The sequence below is a fragment of the Mesoplodon densirostris genome, chromosome 16 (assembly GCF_025265405.1).
Source record: "Mesoplodon densirostris isolate mMesDen1 chromosome 16, mMesDen1 primary haplotype, whole genome shotgun sequence".
In the NCBI taxonomy this organism is placed as follows: Eukaryota; Metazoa; Chordata; class Mammalia; order Artiodactyla; family Ziphiidae; genus Mesoplodon; species Mesoplodon densirostris.
In genome coordinates this window covers 82,550,672-82,571,320 of record NC_082676.1, presented here as the reverse complement: position 1 = coordinate 82,571,320, position 20,649 = coordinate 82,550,672, and the positions used below count along the sequence as shown (strand labels likewise).

At 46.6% G+C, this 20,649-nt stretch overlaps 1 protein-coding gene and 1 pseudogene across 3 annotated transcripts in view; both read left to right on the top strand.

Annotated features, from left to right (window-relative positions):
• Positions 1 to 20,649, top strand: part of KIF16B (kinesin family member 16B) — a 298,237-nt gene that overhangs the window by 72,929 nt on the left and 204,659 nt on the right. The gene's annotated exons all lie outside the window — the stretch shown is intronic.
• On the top strand, positions 7,748 to 14,330 carry LOC132476041 (phosphoethanolamine/phosphocholine phosphatase-like; annotated as a pseudogene).

The following is a 20,649-nucleotide window of genomic DNA, read 5'->3' as shown; positions in this document are numbered from 1 at the left end:
CCTGCCGATGCAGGGGACACGGGTTCGTGCCCCGGTCCGGGAAGATCCCACATGGCGTGGAGCGGCTGGGCCCGTGAGCCATGGCCGCTGAGCCTGCGCGTCCGGAGCCTGTGCTCCTCAACGGGAGAGGCCACAGCAGTGAGAGGCCCGCGTACCGCCAAGAAAAAAAAAAAGGTGCCGGCTGTTTGCAGCCGGGCTGGTGGCACCATAGTGATAACGCATGTGCCTCGGGCTTTGATCTGCCAGCTCCGTCTCAGGCTTCAGGTCTCTTTCTGAGTCACTGGTGGGTTGTGACACTTACCCACAGTGTCACACACCCTTGTCCCCAGCTTGGAAGTCGGGCGGATGGCCACCTGTTCGTTATACCCAGGTCACAAGAGGTGATAAATTGCTCGGGGTTACGATATAAGTAGCTAATGACAGTGGAAAGTGTGTTGGTCTTGAGGAGACCCTTCTTAGGAAGGTGGGTAATGCGGGCTCTATTATCCTCTACAGTCTACGCTGTGTATGCACTCTCTTGCCCCTTAATCTACCTTCCTCATTTTCATTTGTATCAATTAAAGTTCAGACTCCCTTGCCTGATCCCCAGGGCACTGAGCTCCTTCTTGGCTCCACGTGTCCCATCACAGCTCTGTCTGCCCTGCGCTCCCGGGCCCCCGCCCCACCCGGCCAGGTGTCTCGCTGGTCCCTGTGCGCCCTGGGTGTTGGGTTTCTGGGGATCTCTTGGCCTTTGCCTATGTTGCTCCATCATTTGAGATGCTCCCCTTTCTACGCCTATGGGATTCCACCATGAAGCTCTCTCTGGTCACTTTCCTCTCCCACTTAACCGGATAGAATGATTTTGTTTTCCTCTGGCTTTTGTAAAGGCATTTCGTTCTGCCCTTCTCACAGCATTCATCATAATCGGAACTTGGTGGTCTTAGTTTCTCCCTCTAAACAGGAGCAGAATCTGGGCAGGGACTGTCTCTTTATCATTCTGTGAACCAGCTCCTAGAACTCCGCTTCTCACAGAGCAGGCATACAGTGAAAACTTACTGGATTAAGGTAGTAACAAGAAACAAAACCCCAAACCTTTATATTAGTTTGCTAGCGCTGTCATAACAAAACATCACAGACTGGGTGGCTTAAGCAACAGACATTTATTTGCTCACAGTCCTGGAGGCTAGAAGTCAAAGATCAAGGTGTCGGTAGGGTTGGTGTGTCCTGAAGCCTCCCTCTCTCCTTGGCTAGTGGATGCTGCCTGCTCTCTGGGCCCTCACGTGGCCTTTTCTCTGTGTGCCTGTAGCCCTGGTCGCCCTCTTGTGTCCTAATCTCTTCTTCTTATAAGGACATTGGTCAGATTGGATTAGGGCTCAGCCTAATGGCTTCTTTTTAACATAATTACCTCTTTAAAGGCTGTATCTCCAAATGTAGTCACATCCTGAGATACTGGGGCTTAGGGCTTCAACATATGAGCTTTAGGGGGACACGTTTCAGCCCATAACAACCTTGAACCGCGCAAACCTGATGACCCGGTGGGAAAAGTAACACGGGGTGTTGTGCAGGCAGCCGTCTTGCCCTGGTGATGCTCCTGCCTGTACATTCCGTCCTATTTGTCTCACTCCTATTTGAAAGGCTCGTATATGACTGTGTATTTTCATTCTTGGAAGGAATGTGGCTGCATTCCTTTTGATTATAGTCCAGTCCTTCATTTGGGTCAGTTAGATCTTTGCTGCTCAGTGTGTGGTTCTTGGACCAGCAGCGTCAGCCTCATCTTTGAGCTGGTTAGAACTGCAAGTTCTCAGGCCCCACTGCAGACTTCCTAAGTCAGAATCTGTATTTTCATAAGATGCCCAGGTGATGGCTCTGCACCTTACGGTTTGAGTGCAGGACCTGAACAGCTGAGGAAGGAAAGGTGGGGCCGCCTTGGGCTTCTTTGCCCTCATTTCCGTCTTTCCCCTTCTGCTCTGCCCTGTCTGGTGGGGAGCTGACTGGGTGGACTGCCCTTTCCTGAGTGGGACTCACTGTGTGAGGGTTGGAGGGAGAAACCAGACCTCGTCTGCACCGTTTTCTTGCAGAATCCACACGGCCCATCCCTGGTGTGGTGCTGCCTGGTGATGCAGCCCTGGCTTCCAGAAACACCTTCTCCCCTGTCCCTCCTACCCAGGGGTGATGCTGGTTTCCTCATCAGTTTGCGGGTGGCCTCACCATCCCCGCTGGCTTCCCAGCTCTTCCTTTAGCCGAGTAACCAGTTCCCTGTCTTAAAGCCCCCGCAATGTAGATGCCTGGTATTTCTGTCTGATACCGGAGTCTGCACCCCAACTCCTGCCTGGCACTGCCAGCTGCTCAGAACCCGTGTTAACGGTACTCTTCTTTTCGGTCTGTCTTTCTGGTGTCTTAGACTGCTACCCCAATGTGTTTTTCATCCTGCTGAATTTGTCTTAAGCTGTGATAACTTTGGGGTCTTGGAACTTAATGTTGTGATAAATCCGGCTTCTACGAGGCCTGGGGTCCGTGCATTCCCGAAGCCTTTGCGTCAGCTCTCCTTTCCCACGGCTTCAGTGTGGCGCTGACTGCTTAGTGTTTGAAATGGTCTATACAGTGGCTACTTAATACCCCTCCTGTGTCCCTTTTGGCCTGACTTTTTATAGATCCCGTATGTCTTATTGCTGATGAATGGTTTCAAGTCACGAGGGGTCCCCCGATTCTTTGTCCTCTCACTCTCACTTTCTCTCACCCCACCCCACCCTGTATGCACCTTTTTCGTTTGTCCACTGTGGACACGTTTTGGTTTCTCTGTTCTAGCGTTTTCTAAATGATTAAAATGAAACCCTCAGAGATACGTTACCTGACTTCCAAATAACTCCTTGAACTCTGCACTTCAGGATAAATCACAGTGCCTGTGGACCTCAGGGGGGCAGCTCTCCGACGTCTGACAGGTGGTGCAGCAGAAGGGAACGCGGCTCCGTGCAGGGTCTGTCTAGAGCCGGGCTGCCATCTGGGGCTCGGAGCCCCGAGACCGCGCTCTGTTGAACCCCCCAACATTGGTTATTCTGCTCAGTTTTTAATAAATAGGGTCTCTTCCTTACTGAAAACACATCCTTTGATTACTCTAGTGCTTGACTTGCTTTTGTGTTTTCATGGCTCTGCAAGGGGCATCCGACTGTGGTTTGGCATGGGGCGGGGGGCTGGGGGGAGGAAGCAGGCTGTCCACAGGCAGAGGCTGTCACTGGAGAGGCTGGTCCTGGAAAAGTGAGCAATGTATGCAAGTAGAAGTTGAATTAAAGTGTTTTTTTTTTCCCCAGACATTAATTAAATGGATTGTTTTTCTTATGATAAACAATACTGAGTTGAATTTGGAGGATGGCGCGTATTTGAATCTACGTGATGATGGGATCCTAATGCAAATGATTTCCTCTTAAATTGTGCTGGTGTCTTACTGTCCCTCTCTGGGGAGCGAAGAGGCAGGATACTACAGGCCTCTGGCAGGAGTGGGTCACACACTGATGGAAGACATTTCTTTTTACTTTTTCAGAATGTTTTGACTAATAAGAAATAGAGTAAAATGAAATTGGAATCCTTTACTGGCGTCAGATTTTCTGAGCTCGAATTTCATGGAGAGGCATACTTTAAACCAACTTATTTCTGTTTTATGATAGAATCAATCAGCTGAACTTTTGTCTCTGGAAGATTATGGCATCCTATAAAACAAGTTTTTCCTGCTGTCTGCAGTTTTCCATTTTGTGGAGGAGACGTGTGTTGGGGAGTGTGATGGATTTGGAAGCAGCACTGATACTTGGGGCTGCTGCTCAGCCCGGTCAGACCTGTGGGCCTCTGGGCTCCTGCTGCCCAGGGCACTGGGTACTCTGGTTTCTAGGTAACTTACAGACAAAGTGATGGAGAGGTGACACTTTTTGTGCCCTGTGTCTCCTTTAGAATCAGTTCATCTTAACCTCTTCTTGGTACAAGAATTGAACCTGCGGGTAGCTCTAGGATAGAATTCTATTTATGGACATTGATTTTGCTCAGATTTTGGATTAAGGAGGAGACATCTCCTCCTTAGTGACCCAGCCATGGGTCACCTTCCTTATTAGCAACCACTTGGGCATTTGATGGTTCAAAGTTCTGACCTAAGACAGTCATGCATACTGTTTCTAGCTTTATGAGAAATGTTTTATCTCCCTGCTTTAATGCTCGGACTAATGTGAATGACCCCGGGTCTGTTTGCACAGAAGTCACCGTCAGTACCCCCATGTGCAAAGCCCTCTGTCTGTTTGTAGTGCATTCACACATACTGTCTCGTTGGCTGGTTCTTGATCTGAGGCAAGAGGAAAAAGATGTTACTGTGCTTTATATAGGACGCGGTTGTTAATTTGTTGACCTCTCATTAAAGTTAGACTCTGGCTGTTCATGGCCATCAGCCTGTGTGTTCTCCTCTTTGTAAAGTCCTGCTCTTGCAGCTGTTTTTCAAGATGAAAGGCGAAATAATAAAGTTCATTGTTCTCTGCAACTGGGGTTTGATAATTAATAGGGGAGATGACTGTCAGCACTGCTGCACTGGAGGTCGATGGAGAACGTGGCAGGGTCAGAGGCTGAGCGAGCTGTTCCCAGAACCAGCTCTGAGGCTGTTAATAACGCCAAGCCTACCTTATTTTCCAGGGCAGTTTTCGTCTTGAAGGAGCTGCTCATAAATAAAGGTATTGCAAGTATATGTTGGTCCTGACTTCTGAATAACATTTCTGGAGCAATAAGGCTCAGAAATAAGTCAAATGCGCCCCGTTAAATGTTGGAACCGTGTGATAAATTATTTTGAATACATACGGGATTTTCCTTCTGATCTTTTGCAGTGAGGCATGTACGCTGACAGGCTCTTACTGCATATTTATTGCCACAGCCAGGGAGGAGAAGATTGCCTGGTCATGGGGAAGCATGCTTTATGTGCACCTGAACTCGCTGGGGGTGCTAGACTGTAGGAACTTGGTTTCGTTGTCAGGAAAGCTTAAAAAGCGACCATTTCATGGTACAATCAGTTTATTGTTCATGTCCCCCAGGAACATACTGAACTCACCTTGGAGCAGTCCTGAGAGTTGTGAGTTCAGAGAGGAGTGGGTGGAGGTAGAGAGAGCTGGGAGCGAGGCGCTGGTCCTTTGCCCGCCTGGTCTGATGACTTGTGTCCATGCGTATTCTGACAGACACACAACATGCACAGTATGTCTGTGCATATTTGGTCCCTTTGAGCTTTCTGTGTCTCAGAACCTCACTGTAAGATGCAGACGGTAATGGCACCTGTCCTACAAGGTGAGAACAGTGTCTGTAGTCAGTGTTGTAAGCATTATAGTAATGTTAGCCAGTTTTTCCTTTTTCTTTCTTATTGAGATATTATTGACACCTAACATTATATTAGTTTCAGGTGTACAGCATACGTTCACGATTTGTATATTTTGTGACGTGATCACCACAATAAGTCTAGTTAACATTCTTCAGCATAATTACATTTTTTTTCTTGTGATGAGAACTTTTAAGATCTACTCTCTTAGCAACATTCAAATAATGCAATAAGTATTATTAACTATAGTCACCATACTGTACGGTGCATCCTCAGGACTTTATTTTGTAACTGGAAGTCTGTACCTTTTGACCACATTCACCTATTTCATTTCATATACTGCCCCCTCTGGCAACCACCAAACCACCAATCTGTTCTCTGTATCTGTGAGCTCAGGTTTTTTTTAGATTTAACATATAATTGCCCATTTTTCTTACTTGTTTCATTTTCTCCAAATCCATCCTCTTATATGTGAAACTGGCTTGACAGTAATATATGTCTTCTCAATTGGTCAGAAGAGCCAGAACTTGTGTATATGCAAACTTTTAAAAGTATAGTTTTATGCAGCTACAACAGGGCATTACTCATAAGACATTTTATCATGTAGTATTTTATGTTTGTTAATTTTGAATAACAGAAAACCCAATTCCAAACTGGCTTAAGTGGTAGAAGAGGAGTGGTCAGGCGATAGGGTAGAAATTAGGCACGGTTTGACCAGGGCACTGGCTCTGGTTCTCCGGGACTGTTCTTGGTTTTGCCTTTTTGGTGTAATGACTTCATCTTCAGGCTCTCAGAATGGCCAAGTGAGAGCAGCAATTGTAACTTTATATTTACCCATCACACCATCTAAATTCAGAGTCTGGGTTTCAGAGTCTCCAGCAAAGTTCTGAGCTTTGCACTGATTGGTTGATGCATTTGTGAACCAATCCCTGGGGCCTGGTGCTGACTGGCTTAGGCCTGGGTTATCTCCACTAATCACTTTGATAAGAGAATGGATTACGCCGATTGCTTGAGACAACCACCTTTGAGCTGGAGTGAGGTCAGGCCCATTCACTGCAGCTGCTGTGCACCGTAGGGTGGGCGCGGGGCAGGCGAATCTTGGTGATACCATCCGCGTTTTCTGCTGGACGTAGAACCTGGTCACTTACTGTAATGTGGAATATATTAAAGGCAAACAGAAGATGCAACTTAGTTGAAGTATTCTTCTATTAAGAGAAAATATTTTCAAGCGCTTCGTTTATGACTCAGAAGTCCTGTATTCAGGTGGAAGACTATGTGAAAGGGCCCCTGAGTATCTGTACCATGGTGGGAACATTCCATACAGGAGAAATCGCTCTTCTCTGGTGTTAGAATTGAAGGATGGTACACAATGAATTCCACATATTTAAATTTCTCTTCCCTTTTTCAGGTTGATTATGTGATTTAAAATGAGCTCTGAATGAGTGTCTGTTCTCTTCTCCAGCTTTTCCTATGTGGTTTTGAATTTGGCTTAATTTCCCGTTGACCCCTTTAGCTTGATGCTTCCCAGCCCAGTCTGCCTAGCAACAGTTGCTATGAGTGGCGAGTTGGCACTGCCCTCCATTTGTAGCACAACAGCAGGTTTTAGGAGATTACTGTTCCTTAGCATCCGGGTTGATTTTGCCTTTGCCTCATTTAAGGATGACCATCGTTTCTCTTAACTCCAGGCAGTAGAACTCCAAGTCTCTTAGCAAAAGTGGTGGTTTTAAGAAGTATGTATCTGTAAGACAGGATCATTAGCAATGGGCAGCAACTGAAAAGCAAATATGGACCTAGGTTGCATGTGAATATTTATTATCAGGATGTTCTGATACTTGCAAGGGGGGGGATGGTTATAGATTTCTACTGTCTTATGTAATACTTTGTAGCTCTGGCTTTACCAGATAAAAACAGCCTTCCTGAGCAAGTCACCTGTGTGTAAGAGGAGTGGTTTCCAAACAGCTGTGATTTCTCCTTGAAAGAATCTAACAACACACATATCACCAAAGATGCTCATTTTCTTCTAGATCCAATCTACTCTATATTAATGAATTATATTTAAGCCATTCTTGTCCTTGCTATTAAAGTAAAAATTACACTGGCATTTCCAGCAGATTGGGGGACTGAAATGAAGCAACAGAACTTGCTATGATCTTTCAGTTGCTAAGTCCAGTTTCTCATCCAAAGCAACCTAAATACCAGTTATTCTGCGCGTCATGCAAGTTGATTTTCCATACGGAAGTGGTTTCCACTCAGAATACCTTGCGGGCCTTTTTAAAAGACCATCTTCTGGGCTCTGCAGTGTCATTGAAGGAGAGATGTTGGGGATGGTACCCCCAAATCTCTATTTTTAAACAAGTGCCCTGAGCCTTACAGGAGTTGCGACCCACAGGCCTAGGCATGTGGAAGATTATCCCCTGAAGCACATCTCAACACGTGTATCGCATGGGTGAGGGCTCCCAGGAAAAAATGGCACACGTAAGTTCTTGCAGGGTTTTGTAGTCCCCGAATTGCACACTCATGCAGGCACATGGAGACATTGGGTGATGCTATTTGAACACAAGTTTCAGCTGAATAGATTATTTGTTGTTAAATAGGGTGGTTTGTTCACAGGACCTTTTAAAAAGCTATTTGCGTTTATTTTTTTTAATTGAGGCTCAGCATACACGAAGTGTGCACATTTGAAGTGTGCAACTTGGTGAACTTGTAAAAGAGAACACGTCTGAAGTGTCCAGCTCATGAGTTGTCATCTGTGTGTGCACCCCTGTAACCCACACCCAGGTTGAGATACAGAATATTTCCTACTCCCCAGAAGTTCCCTCTTGTCCCTCCCTAGTCAGTTACCTCCTGTCCTCCTCTCCCAGAGATGTTCTGACAGCTGTTACGTAGATGAGTTTTGCCTTCCTGAGTTTCCTGCAGTGTGTCCTATGTTCGTTTCTGGCTTCTTCTGTGCAGCCTGTTGTCTTTAAGATTCATCCTTGCCATGTTTAGCAGTAGTTTCTACTTAATTATGTGAGTATACCACATTCTTTTTATCCATTCTCCTGCTGGTTCGCTCCATTTGGGTTCTTATCTCCAACCTTTTGGTTATTATGAATAGCGCTTCTAGGAACATACTGGAACGTGTTTTGTTGGGTGTGTGCATTCACTGGGCCCCCTTTTCTGGCTTTCATCCTGGTATGAATTTGGCTCTGGCTTGCTTTCCTCCTGCATGTGTCTGTCTGCCCAGTGTTTATGGTCAGAGTATCCCTGATCCAAATGTCCCTTATTCTCCATCCAGCTGACGCTCAGCATGGGTGGGGCCCCGGAGCAAGGCAGGACCCCCTGCCCCACTGGATCAGGTCTGGACTCAGCAGGAGCATCTTTCTCCCCTCCCACCCCCCTCCTGCCCCCAATCCACAAACAGCAGATGTTTGCCTATAGTCTGTGTGGGTACCTCATGTAATGTTTGTTTTTTCTGTTGTCATCTGGATCTAGTCTAACTGGGTAGGGAACACAAATTCTGATTTCTGTAGATTTTTAGAATGACAGTTTTGAAGGTCTTCAGTGAGCTGAATACATTCTTTGTGGATTTTTTTCCCCTGCAAGTCCTCTTTTCTCACAGCTAGGTATTTAATGATTTGTTTTCTGTAAATCTATTGTAGTATGTCTGGTTTTCCTTTGCCAGACTCTGAGGTAGAGACATGTTTAAATTGTTTTTGGACCCCCTCAAACTGCCTTGCATTTAATAATTAATATTGATAATATCGATAGGGACAATAGTGGGTAATATTTACTGCACTCTTCCTGGGCGCCAGGCATTGTTCTAAGCCAGCACTGTTTAATAGAAATGTAGTGCAAGCCACATATGGGAATTTAAATTTTCTAATAGCCGCCTTTAAAAAGAAACAGTTGAAATTAATTTGAACAGTACATTTTATTTAACCCATTATATTAAAAATTTACGATTTTGACAGATAATCAATATAAAAATTATTAGTGAGGAACATAATTTTTTAAAATCTTTGACATGGCGTGAAGTTTACATTTACAGTGCCTCTCAGTTCAGTGCTAAATTTGCATTGGATACACTTGATCTGTATTTTGATTTTATTAAAGTTACGGTTGAAAAGTAGATTTTCATTGCAATCTGTGTTCCAAACATGTGTAAAAGTTTTCCAGTCACTTAATTGAGTGCAGTTTAAAATTTAAACGAATGAGTTGTTAGCCACATCTCAAGTGTTTGATAGCCACACACATGCACCGTTTTTTTTTTTTTTTTTTTTTGCGGTATGCGGGCCTCACACTGATGTGGCCTCTCCCGTTGCGGAGCACAGGCTCCGGACGCGCAGGCTCAGCGGCCATGGCTCACAGGCCTATCCGCTCCGCGGCATGTGGGATCTTCCCAGACCGGGGCACGAACCCGTGTCCCCTGCATCGGCAGGCGGACTCTCAACAACTGCGCCACCAGGGAAGCCCCACACGCACCGTTTTAAGTATCATTCTGCTCAGCAGCCTTATGCAGGGGGAATATATATTTTTTCACTTTATAGACAAGGGAACTGAGGCCCAGAGGGCACTCAGTTAAGGAAGGAATAGGTGAGGTCAGAATTTGAACCCTGTCTCAAAGTTTGCTTGTGACCCCACTATGCTGTCTAGTTCTTAATTGTTCCAAACTGACCTCACTTGTTTTTTCATGTTCTAATTCATTGGCTTTTTTTTTTTTTGTCTTTCTCTGACCGTTATCTTTTTGGCTTTTTCATGTTTTAAAGATTGATGAAAAAAAGTGGTCTGAAAAAGTGAGCCTGTATTTGCTGTGAATTTGGTTGTTCATCGGTGTTTTAAAAACCAGCATGACTGGTGGCCACTGTTTAAGCACCATCTGCTCTGTTATCTCTATAAATGTCAAGACACGATTTGCTTTCTCTAAAGTAAAAGCTCAGGTTTCCTTCTGCATTTTGTAACGCTCTTTCTTTAATCATGACTCTGATGTTTTTTATTTCCACCAAGGTTGTGCGTAGTATTTCTTCTGCCTTGGCTCGTTTCTAGCCTTTTTCTTAAGCCAAGAGTCATGGTTATTTCCCTGGGTATAATTTTTTTTCCTGATGTGTTATTATCTTTGTTCTTTTATTAATGATTTCTCTGAGCATATTTCAGGTTCTTTTTAAAATTTTTTTTTGAACTGTATCCAACCAGCTGTGTGTTCCTGTCTACCTTTTTTTTTTTTTTTTTTTTTTTTGCGGTACGTGGGCCTCTCACTGTTATGGCCTCTCCCATTGCGGAGCACAGGCTCCGGACGCGCAGGCTCAGTGGCCATGGCTCACGGGCCCAGCCGCTCCGCGGCATGTGGGATCTTCCCGGACTGGGGCACGAACCCGTATCCCCTGCATCGGCAGGCGGACTCTCAACCACTGCGCCACCAGGGAGGCCCCTGTCTACCTTTGTAGGTAATATTTTACTTCATATGAGACTGGCTTTTTTTTTTTTTTTTGCGGTACGCGGGCCTCTCACTGTTGTGGCCTCTCCCGTTGTGGAGCACAGGCTCCGGACGCACAGGCTCAGCGGCCATGGCTCACGGGCCCAGCCGCTCTGCGGCATGTGGGATCCTCCCGGACCGGGGCACGAACCCGTGTCCCCTGCCTCGGCAGGCGGACTCTCAACCACTGCACCACCAGGGAAGCCCTGAGACTGGCTTTTATACAGTTGTTCTATTGCCCTCTACTACAATGATGGTTGTTTATAAAACAGAGGTCTGAAATGTGCTCTTTGGTGAGCAAAAGTGGTCCAGATGTGCAAAGTGTTATTTTTTTGAGTGCTGCATATGAGGAAAGGAGGTGCAGTTCTGGTTTTGCTGCATTTCATCCACAGTCAGTGTGCCATGTTCCCAGTTTCTCCAAGATTGCCTTCTCCTTCCCCTTTATTTGAGGTTCCCCTTCTCCTGTCTGTGGATGTCCTGTGTACCTGTCACCTTTCACTGCTTATCTTGTTTGAATGAAATGGATAAAAGCTGTGAGTTCTTGAGTTTCTTGAGTTCTTACCCATTCTGAGTGGTTGCACAATTCATTATTTTGAAGTATCCTGACTATTTTATAATTAGTTGAGTTGTCTTAACTGAGGTGACCCGGCTTTTACACTTGGATTTATCCCTAACTAGTTGTGTGACTTTGACCGAATTGTTCTCTCTCTCTCTCTTTCTGTGTCTCATTTTTTTTCAGTCATGACCAGGTGGGCTGGTGAGGTGAGCTCTCAGATTTCCTTCTATTTGAGAAGGATGTGGGTTCTTTCTCAGGAGGCTGCATGGAATTATCCCTGTTGGTCCCCTATCTTGGGGTTGGGTCCTAGATGGCTTCCTTTTGGTCCCTTGCTGTGGGACTTCTTTTGTTTTGGACCACTCTTCCTTTGTGAATGTGCCCTGAGAGCTGTTCTCAGTTCGGGCATTTATGTATCACATATGTATGGCACGTTACACAAATCGTTTGTCCTGCTTGATGGATTTTCATAAACTGAATGCACCCACATGCCCCATGTCTGGGGGAAGAAACAGAACGTTATCAGCCCCTGGGTGTCCCTGCTATGTCCTCTTCTAGTCATTCCTCCCTCCAAGGAAGATGTCTGGCTTGACTCTAAAAGCATAGCTTGGTTTATCCTGCTTTCAAACTTTATACATATGGAACCACACAGAACGTATTTTTTAGGTGACTGGCTTCATTTGTTCTGCATTGTGTTTGTGAGATCCGTCTATGTTTTTTGCAAAGTTGTGTTTATTTTCATTGTTGCATAGTATTATATAATGTGGCTGTATCACAGTTTATTCATTCTACTCTTTGAATTCGGGTTGTTTCCTGGTTTGGGCTGTTAGAAATAGTGCTGCTGTGAACCTTCCTGTATGTACTGTGAGCGAATGTACATACTCCTGATGGGTGTATGCCTAGGAGAAGAATTGCTGGGTCATAGAGCGGGTGTCTGCTCCTCTTTAGTAGGTACTGAAAATAGTTTTCCAAAGTGGTTGTACCATTTACACTGCCACCTGCCACATGTGAGGGTTCCATCTCCTCCCCGACATTTGCTGTTTTCTGTCCTTTTTTTTTTTTTTTTGCCATTTTTGTTGGCTGTGCAGTGGTGTCCCATGGTGGTTCTGTTTTGAATTTCCTGATGGTATAAAAAACAAACCTCATTACCATTATTTTTAATTAGCCTCTTTCCCAAATGACTTCTCCTCGGACCTTGTCATCAAGTGAGTTGTCCCGTGTTTCCTCTCCTCTGTCACCGGGCGCTGCTCCAGCCTTCTCCAGCTCCCCTCACGTCGTCTGTGCGTAGACTTGCTCCCCCCAGCCCTATCCTGGAGAGCTGTCACTCACTCAGACACCAGCTCGTCACAAATGCTCCAGGGCGCAGGGTGGGGGGGCCCTCCTGAGATACTTGGGGGATACCAGTGCAGTGATCAGAAATAGACCCAAACCTGGTGGGTCTTTAGGGTTCAACTCCCCTCATTTCCTGTCTTTGTGGGGTTTGACTACTCTTTCTCCTGGTCTCCCCACCCCTGAGGTCTCTTTTCAGCTCTTCTATGACAAAGCTGTCACTTTTAGCTAGGTCAGCATCCTTTCTGCAAGGTTAGAGAGTAATAACCATAATTGTAGTAGGAAACTCCAGGCAGATTTTAAATTTCTTAGATCTCCTTCCTCATCTTAGAAAGCCTTTTCGATAAACATTCCCTGTAAATGAAACAAAGACCTCGACTGGGGGACGGGGAAGTGGAGGGAACAGCCCAGATGCACATCACCCAGGGCCCCTCAGGACTGGAGGGACTCGTCAGAGCCAGAGCCCAGAAATCCGGGGGTGGGATAAGACACGGCGTCCCCTCCGATTTCTGTAAGCACCCCTTGCTCCATCCTGCGCCCAAATACCTCAGCTAGCCCCGCTGCGCACTGTTTACACTCCAGACCCAGCGGGGAAGGACCTCGGCAGCTGCCGCTCCCCACCCTGCAGGAGAAGCTCAGAGGTCCTGTCCCCCTTTCCTCTGAGGGACTCTTTTTGGTGACCACAGAAGGATTTGATCACTCAGGAAAAAGCTAGCAGAGGAGCTCTAGACGATGGCTGGAGGCCAGCAGTCCCTACAGGTGGTGCCCAGGGTGAAGTACTGACAGTGAGCGGGTGTCTTCCAGTTGCTGGCCTCCGATGCCTGTTTAGGGACAGCGGGATGGCTGCGCAGGGCGCGCCGCGCGCTTCCTCCTGACCTTTGACTTTGCCGAGACTATCATGGACGAAAACAGCGACGACTCCATCGTGTGCGCTGCGCCGGGCCAGCGGCCGCCTGAGAGCCTGCGTGCCACCTACCGCGAGGGCTTCTACAGCGAGTACATGCAGCGCGTCTTCCAGTACCTGGGCGAGCAGGGCATGCGGCCACGGGACCTGCGTGCCATCTACGAGGCCATTCCCTTGTCGCCCGGCATGGGCGAGCTGCTGTAGTTTGTGGCCGGGCAGGGTGCCGCTTTGAGGTTATTCTCATCTCAGATTCCAGCACCTTTGGCGTGGAGAGGGCGCTGCGTGCCGCCGGCCACCACGGCCTGTTCCGCCGCATCTTCAGCAGCCCGTCGGGGCCCGACGCTCAGGGGCTGCTGGCGCTGCGGCCCTTCCACGCGCACAGCTGCGCTCGCTGCCCCGCCAACATGTTCAAGCACAGGGTGCTCAGCGACCACCTGTGCGAGCCGGCCCACGACGGCGTGCACTTCGAGCGCCTTTTCTACGAGGCGCCAACGACTTCTGCCCCATGGGGCTGCTGGCAGGAGGCCACGTGGCCTTACTGCGCCGCGGCTACCCCATGCCCCACCTTATCCAGGAGGCGCAGAAGGCCGAGGCCAGCTCCTTCCGCGCCAGGGTGGTGCCCTGGGAAACCTCCACCGAAGTGCGCCTCCTTCTGCAACAGGTGCCGAAGACGTGCCTAGGACGTGGCCTGCAGGGGGCACCCCGGCGGGGAGGGGGTGAAAGGGGATGGGGGTCGGGAAAGACCAACCTAGCTTTCTTACCCCCTTTCCCTTTCGCTTTGGTATGACCCTCCGGGGATTTCCGGAATCCTAGGTTCGTCCACTTGCGGGGACAGGAGGAGGGAGTTCGGAGCTGTCCCCATCTATGCAGTTAACCCAGCTCGGCTGCCTTCCCCTGCTCCACTGCAAGCAGATTCCGGAGTCTGGCCACACCCGGGTGGTGCGCATACCTGAGCAGGCGGCAGTGTTTCCAAAAACCTTGTCCTCGCAGCTGGGAGGAAGGGGTTCCCCGGCAGGGTAGAGAAGGAACATCTCCCTCTGCGTTGGGTTAACTGTTGCCTTGGGCTGCATGGCCTCCCTCCCCCAGTCTTCTGTCAAGGGGACCCGGGTCCCGAAATCTCCACCCCACCCTTCCCCCGCACCAGACTCCCTGCGGAGGGAAGCGGCGCTCTCTGCCCACGGTCCCAGGCCTAGATCTTGCTTTACCTCCTGTGACCCTACACTGCACTCCTTGCCTCCCCCCCCCCCGCCCCCCGCGGTCAGCATCCCCACAGGAAAAAAAGCCAGAGGGAACAGACACCTCCTGGGGGTGGAATGAGGTAGCGCGCACTGTCCGGGGCTCGCGTCTAGCCAGCCAGGGACCTCACAGAGCCCGAAGATGTCTCCTCGCACCCCAGCCTCGTCTATGCAGCAAGAACCAGGGACTTAACCAAAGTTTCCCCGCCGACTGGGCCCTCCTATTCCCGCCTCCTCCCGTATGGAACAGAAAGCCAAGATGTTTTAAAGCAGAGCCAGTGGATATCCAAGGCCTTCCTGCCTCTTGGTGTTTCAGAGCTGTAAAGGAGGTGAAAGGGCAGAAAGTTAAAAAAAAAAAACCAACCGAAAAAACCTAAACTTATTCTGGTAGCAAAACTTCACTTGATCAGAATGTTTGTGAATATCCGGGTTTAGTGACAAAAGCCCACTTAAATTGCATGATTTCTGAAAAATCTTAATGAAAAGGCTTCAGGCAATCCTTATGGTTTAGAAAGTACAAGGTCCTAGTGAATGTGGTTTAATATGTCTTTGATCAAGTTCAGGGGTCATCCTCTAAACATCCTAAAGAGATCTCTGTATACTCCACACTGATTTCAATGACAAATCTCCTTTGTTGAGTCTTAGTACTGAATTCCTCAAAGTGCTGTGTCATTGTGTGTGGTTTAACTAATTTTAAAAAACACTCAAAGAGATCTTGAAGATCATCTTGTTCATAGAACACAGAACGTTAGAACAAGGGGCTCAAGAAGGAATTTAGGTGAAACTCTTCCCTCATCCTGCAGAAGAAAAACTTTTTTTCTTAAATGAGGAAACTGAAGCCAAGAGAAATTGAGTTGGTCTTTAAGTTCTAGAGGTCGAACCAGGGCGAGATCCTGTTTTTTCCTCCTAATCCAGTGCTCTTTGATTATATCTTATCTTATAAAATGGTTTCCAAATGCCTAGATCTTAATTCCAGAATGGTGCTTTACTTTGATAAAGAGAATGGGGCTGGCCCGCATCTTTTAGAATATAATTTTACTATGTAAAATCTGGAGACAGGATTTAGCCCATGGCCTATTTAAATCAGCAAGCCATCCTATAATGGGTTTCATCTGCATTTAAATTATTTTCCTTCAGAGATTTTTGAAGTTGGTTTTGAATAAATGGCTTGTATTTATTGTTATATTAAGCCAGAGTTCTTTTTGGTTAAATTTAAAAGGAGTCTTTTAATGTCTGCAGAATCTCCTGACATACTAGTCTAATATTGGTAAATAAAGCTACATTTGCATTTAAAACAAACAAAAAATTGGAGAACAGAGGGATTTCTTCCCCTCAAACAATTGTATCTTCTCCATGGGTTAACCTTACAAGATATTTTAAATTTGGGGTTAGAAGACAATTGACAACTGGCAATTCCAGTTGTGGAAAAAACCATATGTTTTTGAGTTATACATATTCTGATTTTATAGTATGCGGTTAATGGGATAATTGGAAGGAATATTGTGCTCCAGGGTGCCTTTCAGTTTCTCAGCACTAGATGTCACTGGAGATGGAAGAACCAGCCCTCCTCCCGTCTTAATTCCAGGGTCCTTGGTAGTGAATTCGTCTGAAAGGACTTGGCAGGTATTGGTAAGTGTACTGGGGCCTGGGTACTGATTTCTGGATGCTGAATCTGTGAGAGGTAAATGGTGAAGAATTCAGTAGAAGAAACATCTTCCTGCAGCCACCTTGAGAACTGATGCTGAAAGATGTAAATACGTCCCCTCACGTTTTTGGAGGTTCTTTTCTCATTAAAAAAAAAAAATTAATTGATTTTATTTTTTAATTTTTGGCTGCGTTAGGTCTTCGTTGCTGCACAGGGGCTTTCTCTAGTTGTGGCAAGCTGGGGCTACTCTTCGTTGCGGTGCGTGGGCTTCTCATTATGGCGGCTTCTCTTGCTGCAGAGCATGGGCTCTAGACGTGCGGGCTTCAGTAGTTGTGGCACGTGGGCTCAGTAGTTGTGGCTCACGGGCTTAGTTGCTCTGCAGCATGTGGGATCTTCCCAGATCAGGGCTCGAACCCGTGTCCCCTGCATTGGCAGGCGGATTCCTAACCAGTGAGCCACCAGGGAAGTCCTCTTTTCTCAGTTTTTAAAATACTTTTTTCCAAAGTTGCCTCAAATACCTGGGTAATATCTTACAGGTAAAAGATTTTTCTTAATCTGGGTGTTAGGTGGTCATTTTGATTAGCTTGCATTAGAAAGCGTTGTCATTTATTTGTATTTATTTATTTGTTTGCTTATATTTGCCCCTTAAAAGACTTTTCTTCTTTTACCTCGAGTTTTCCTCATTTTCAGCTCTAGAAATTCTTAAGAAAATGAAAATCTACAACTCCTTGCTTCTCTTTTTATCATTAGTCGTACATTTGATCATATTTACTCTAGGAAAGTAACCTTGACCCTTGGTATAGTGGACACAGCTTTCACTTCCTTGGTTTCTGCTGGTTTGTGGACCCAAGAACCTTGATAGATAATCAGAATGAATTTTCTCCCAGCTCATTCCTTATTTTTGTAGAAACAGGGAGAAGGAGGTATTGCCATCCTCAGTGGCTGAGAGACAGCAGAGAATAACAGTTAAGGACTTGAACTCTGGAACCCGACTGCGTGGAATCCATTGCCAGCCCGGCCAGATGCTGGTTGTGTGACCTTGGGCACCTTACTTAGCCTCACAGTGCTTCAGCTTCCTTGTCTGTGAAAGGGAGATAACAGTATCTGTCTCATCGGGTTGTTATGAAGATTAAATTAGGTTTTTGTGAAAGCATTGAAAGCAGTGCTTGGCAAGTAATGTTCTTAGGGCTTGTTAAATAAAGAACTTTAGTTTCAGGCACTCTGTGGGCACTTTTATACATGCTAAATAATCTAAAGTATGTCCAGTTTAGCTAGGGAGGGAAGAAGAAAAATCTTTTTTTCTCTTAGAAAAGAACTAGGGACAAACTGTGATGGCCTTGTTGTCACTTTGTCCATTCATTGGACATTTGTGAGCACCTGCTTGGTGAGAGAGATTGTGTGAACATGAATAAGACACTTTCCATCTGGTAGGGAAACCAAACTTGGGACAAATAATGAAATAAATTGTTGTAGGTTCTCAGTTAATAAGAGTGAACTGTATCAGGGATGCATTTGGCTGCAGATAACAGCACCCGGAGTGCAGAGAAAAGGTGTCTTAAGCCAATTAAGGGTTGTCCTTTCTCCCCTCGGTGGGCGAGAACTACACAGCTGGGCTGCTGGTGGCAAGGGTTCAGTGGTTCGCCCAGAGCTGAGGTCTGTGTAATTCCCTTGGTCTTTCTCAATGGTTTCAAGACAGTTTCTGCAACTACGTAATCACATGTGACATTTAGTCAAGAGGCCTGGGACGGGCAATGGGGCATATGTTAGCAGAGTTTATCCCTGTTTTCAGCCCTGCTCAACAGCTTTGGCTTATATATCTCATCGTGGAGCTGTGCTGCATGGCCCCTTCTGGCTGCAAGGAAGGCTCGGAATGGTTTCTTCAGCTGGTACCCCTGCTGTCCCTAACAAAAGTGGGATTTTGTTCAGGAGGAAGAAAGGGAAAACAGAAGGCGGTTTTGACTGAAGGCACTTGCTACGTGCCGGCCACTGTTCGAAGCACTGTGTTCTGAGGATGGCTGTTTGGCTCTAAGTCAAATGTCCTTTTTCAGTTTTGTGTCCAGAATTTGTGAAAACCTGTAGCCTAAATGGATTCCTTAGAACAAAAGCGCTTTTTTATTCTTTTTATGTTGCCTTTTGGTCTTTTGCTATTAAAATGGTGAAAAGTTTCCTGCTAAAACCCTGTTGTCTTAGAAGATAGTTGCATTCTGAAAAATGAGTGATGTGTAGTTTCTCAGAACCTGGATTCATCTCTGTCCATCGAGTATTGATATTCGGTTGTGGTTAGTTTCTAAGGTTGGCCTTCTGAAGTCTGTTTAGCTCAGAGAACGAGGTAGCAATTCATTGGAATCTTGTAACAATCCTGCCATGTGGATGCTCATTGTCCTGTGACAGCAAATGGGGTCTGGAGTCAATAAGGAACTCTTCACACAGCTAATAAGGGACCAGGCCGGCTAGAATTCCGTCTTAGGATTGGTGGAGACACGAAGGAGGGCTTGGTCAACAGGTCAAGGCTTCTGGAAGATAGTAGTGAGGATGCCAGAAAGGGTTCAGAGAGGAGTTGACCTTGTAGCCAGCGTAGAACTGAGTTGCTGTTGGGAGTCCTGGGTTGGGGTGATAAAGGCTTTCTGGTGGCCGGAGCTCAGAGGAAGCCGTTACCCTGGGGAATCAGGGCTTTCAGGGAAACTGAGTAGGCTTAGAGCAAGGGGGTTGGGGGTCTGGGGGTGCCAAGGCTGGAGAAAGAGCACGTGTCAGATCATGGTGGACTGAATTTCCCCCTTTAAAGCTCTCACAGCTTCTTTATTTTTAAATTTAATTTTATTTTTTTCGTGGTACGCGGGCCTCTCACTGTTGTGGCCTCTCCCGTTGCGGAGCACAGGCTCCTAACGCGCAAGCTCAGCGGCCATGGCTCACAGGCCTAGCCGCTCTGCGGCATGTGGGATCTTCCCGGACTGGGGCACGAACCCATGTCCCCTGCATCGGCAGGCGGACTCTCAACCACTGCGCCACCAGGGAAGCCCTCACAGCTTCTTTATTGCTTCAGGAAAAATACTCAGAGCTCATTTCAATTCTGAACACATATTCTGAAGACATTTTTCCAGTTTAGTTTCATTATCTGAACCATCACTGTGTCTTTTGAAGTGTCTAAGTAGTATATTGAAATCTCTTATTCATTTCTCTCATTTCACATTGAATAAATGGCATAGAATATTCAAAATGGATGGGGCCTTAGAGCCAATCTTCTCCAACCTTTCTGTACCGTGGTTGGGAGCGTCTGGCACCAGAACACAGGGAGTCAGTGTCTGAGTTTAGGTCAGAAGATAATAATCTGTTTATCCAGTGCGCCTTCCACCCGAGCAGTATTTCCTGATGTGTTTTCCCTGGTCCCTGTGTATGTCCCTTACAGGACACTGATGTTTGGTTAATTATTTGCAGTTACGTATTTAACAAGTGTCCTCCCTGGCTTCTGGTTCTAGTCCTTAGTTTAGTTCTTGACACAAAGCAGATGCTCAGGAGCTGTTTGTTGATAAACTGCTCCAGTGTTGATGAGGTTCCTTGAGAGAGAGAAAAACCCTTGTTCAAATAAGTCTGGGCAATACTGGATTAAATAAAATTAAACAGGCTGGTTTATAGCAGTTTGGGAGAGCCTTGTGTCTGTGGCTCTAAGGAGGGGCTGCTCACTTCAGACTCACTGTGTTCTGAGGATGGCTGTTTGGCTCTAAGCCAGGTGTCCTTTTTCAGTTTTGTGTCCAGAATTTGCAAAAACCTGTAGCCTTAGTGGATTCCTTAGAACAAAAGCGCTTGTTTATTCTTTTTAGGTTGCCTTTTGCTCTTTTACTATTAAAATGGTGAAAAGTTTCCTACTAAAACCCTGTTGTCTTAGAAGATGCTTGCATTCTGAAAAATGAGTGATGTGTAGTTTCTCAGAACCTGGATTCATCTCTGCCCATCGAGTATTGATATTCGGTTGCAGTTAGGTTCTAAGGTTGGCCCTCCAAAGTCTGTTTAGCTCAGGGAACGAGATGCCAAGATGCTGACTTAGCCAGTCCTTAGAGAGGGGATCAGCGTGGTGATGGCACACTGAATAGGTCAGCAGTGGCCGAGTCAGTGGACTGGTGGCCAGTCGGCCGAGGGATTCTGGCGCCATCCGGAGTGTCAAGAGGAAATGGTGTGACGTTACCATGGGAATGTTGGTGATACTGTGGTACCCGTCGTATGATGGGATTCAG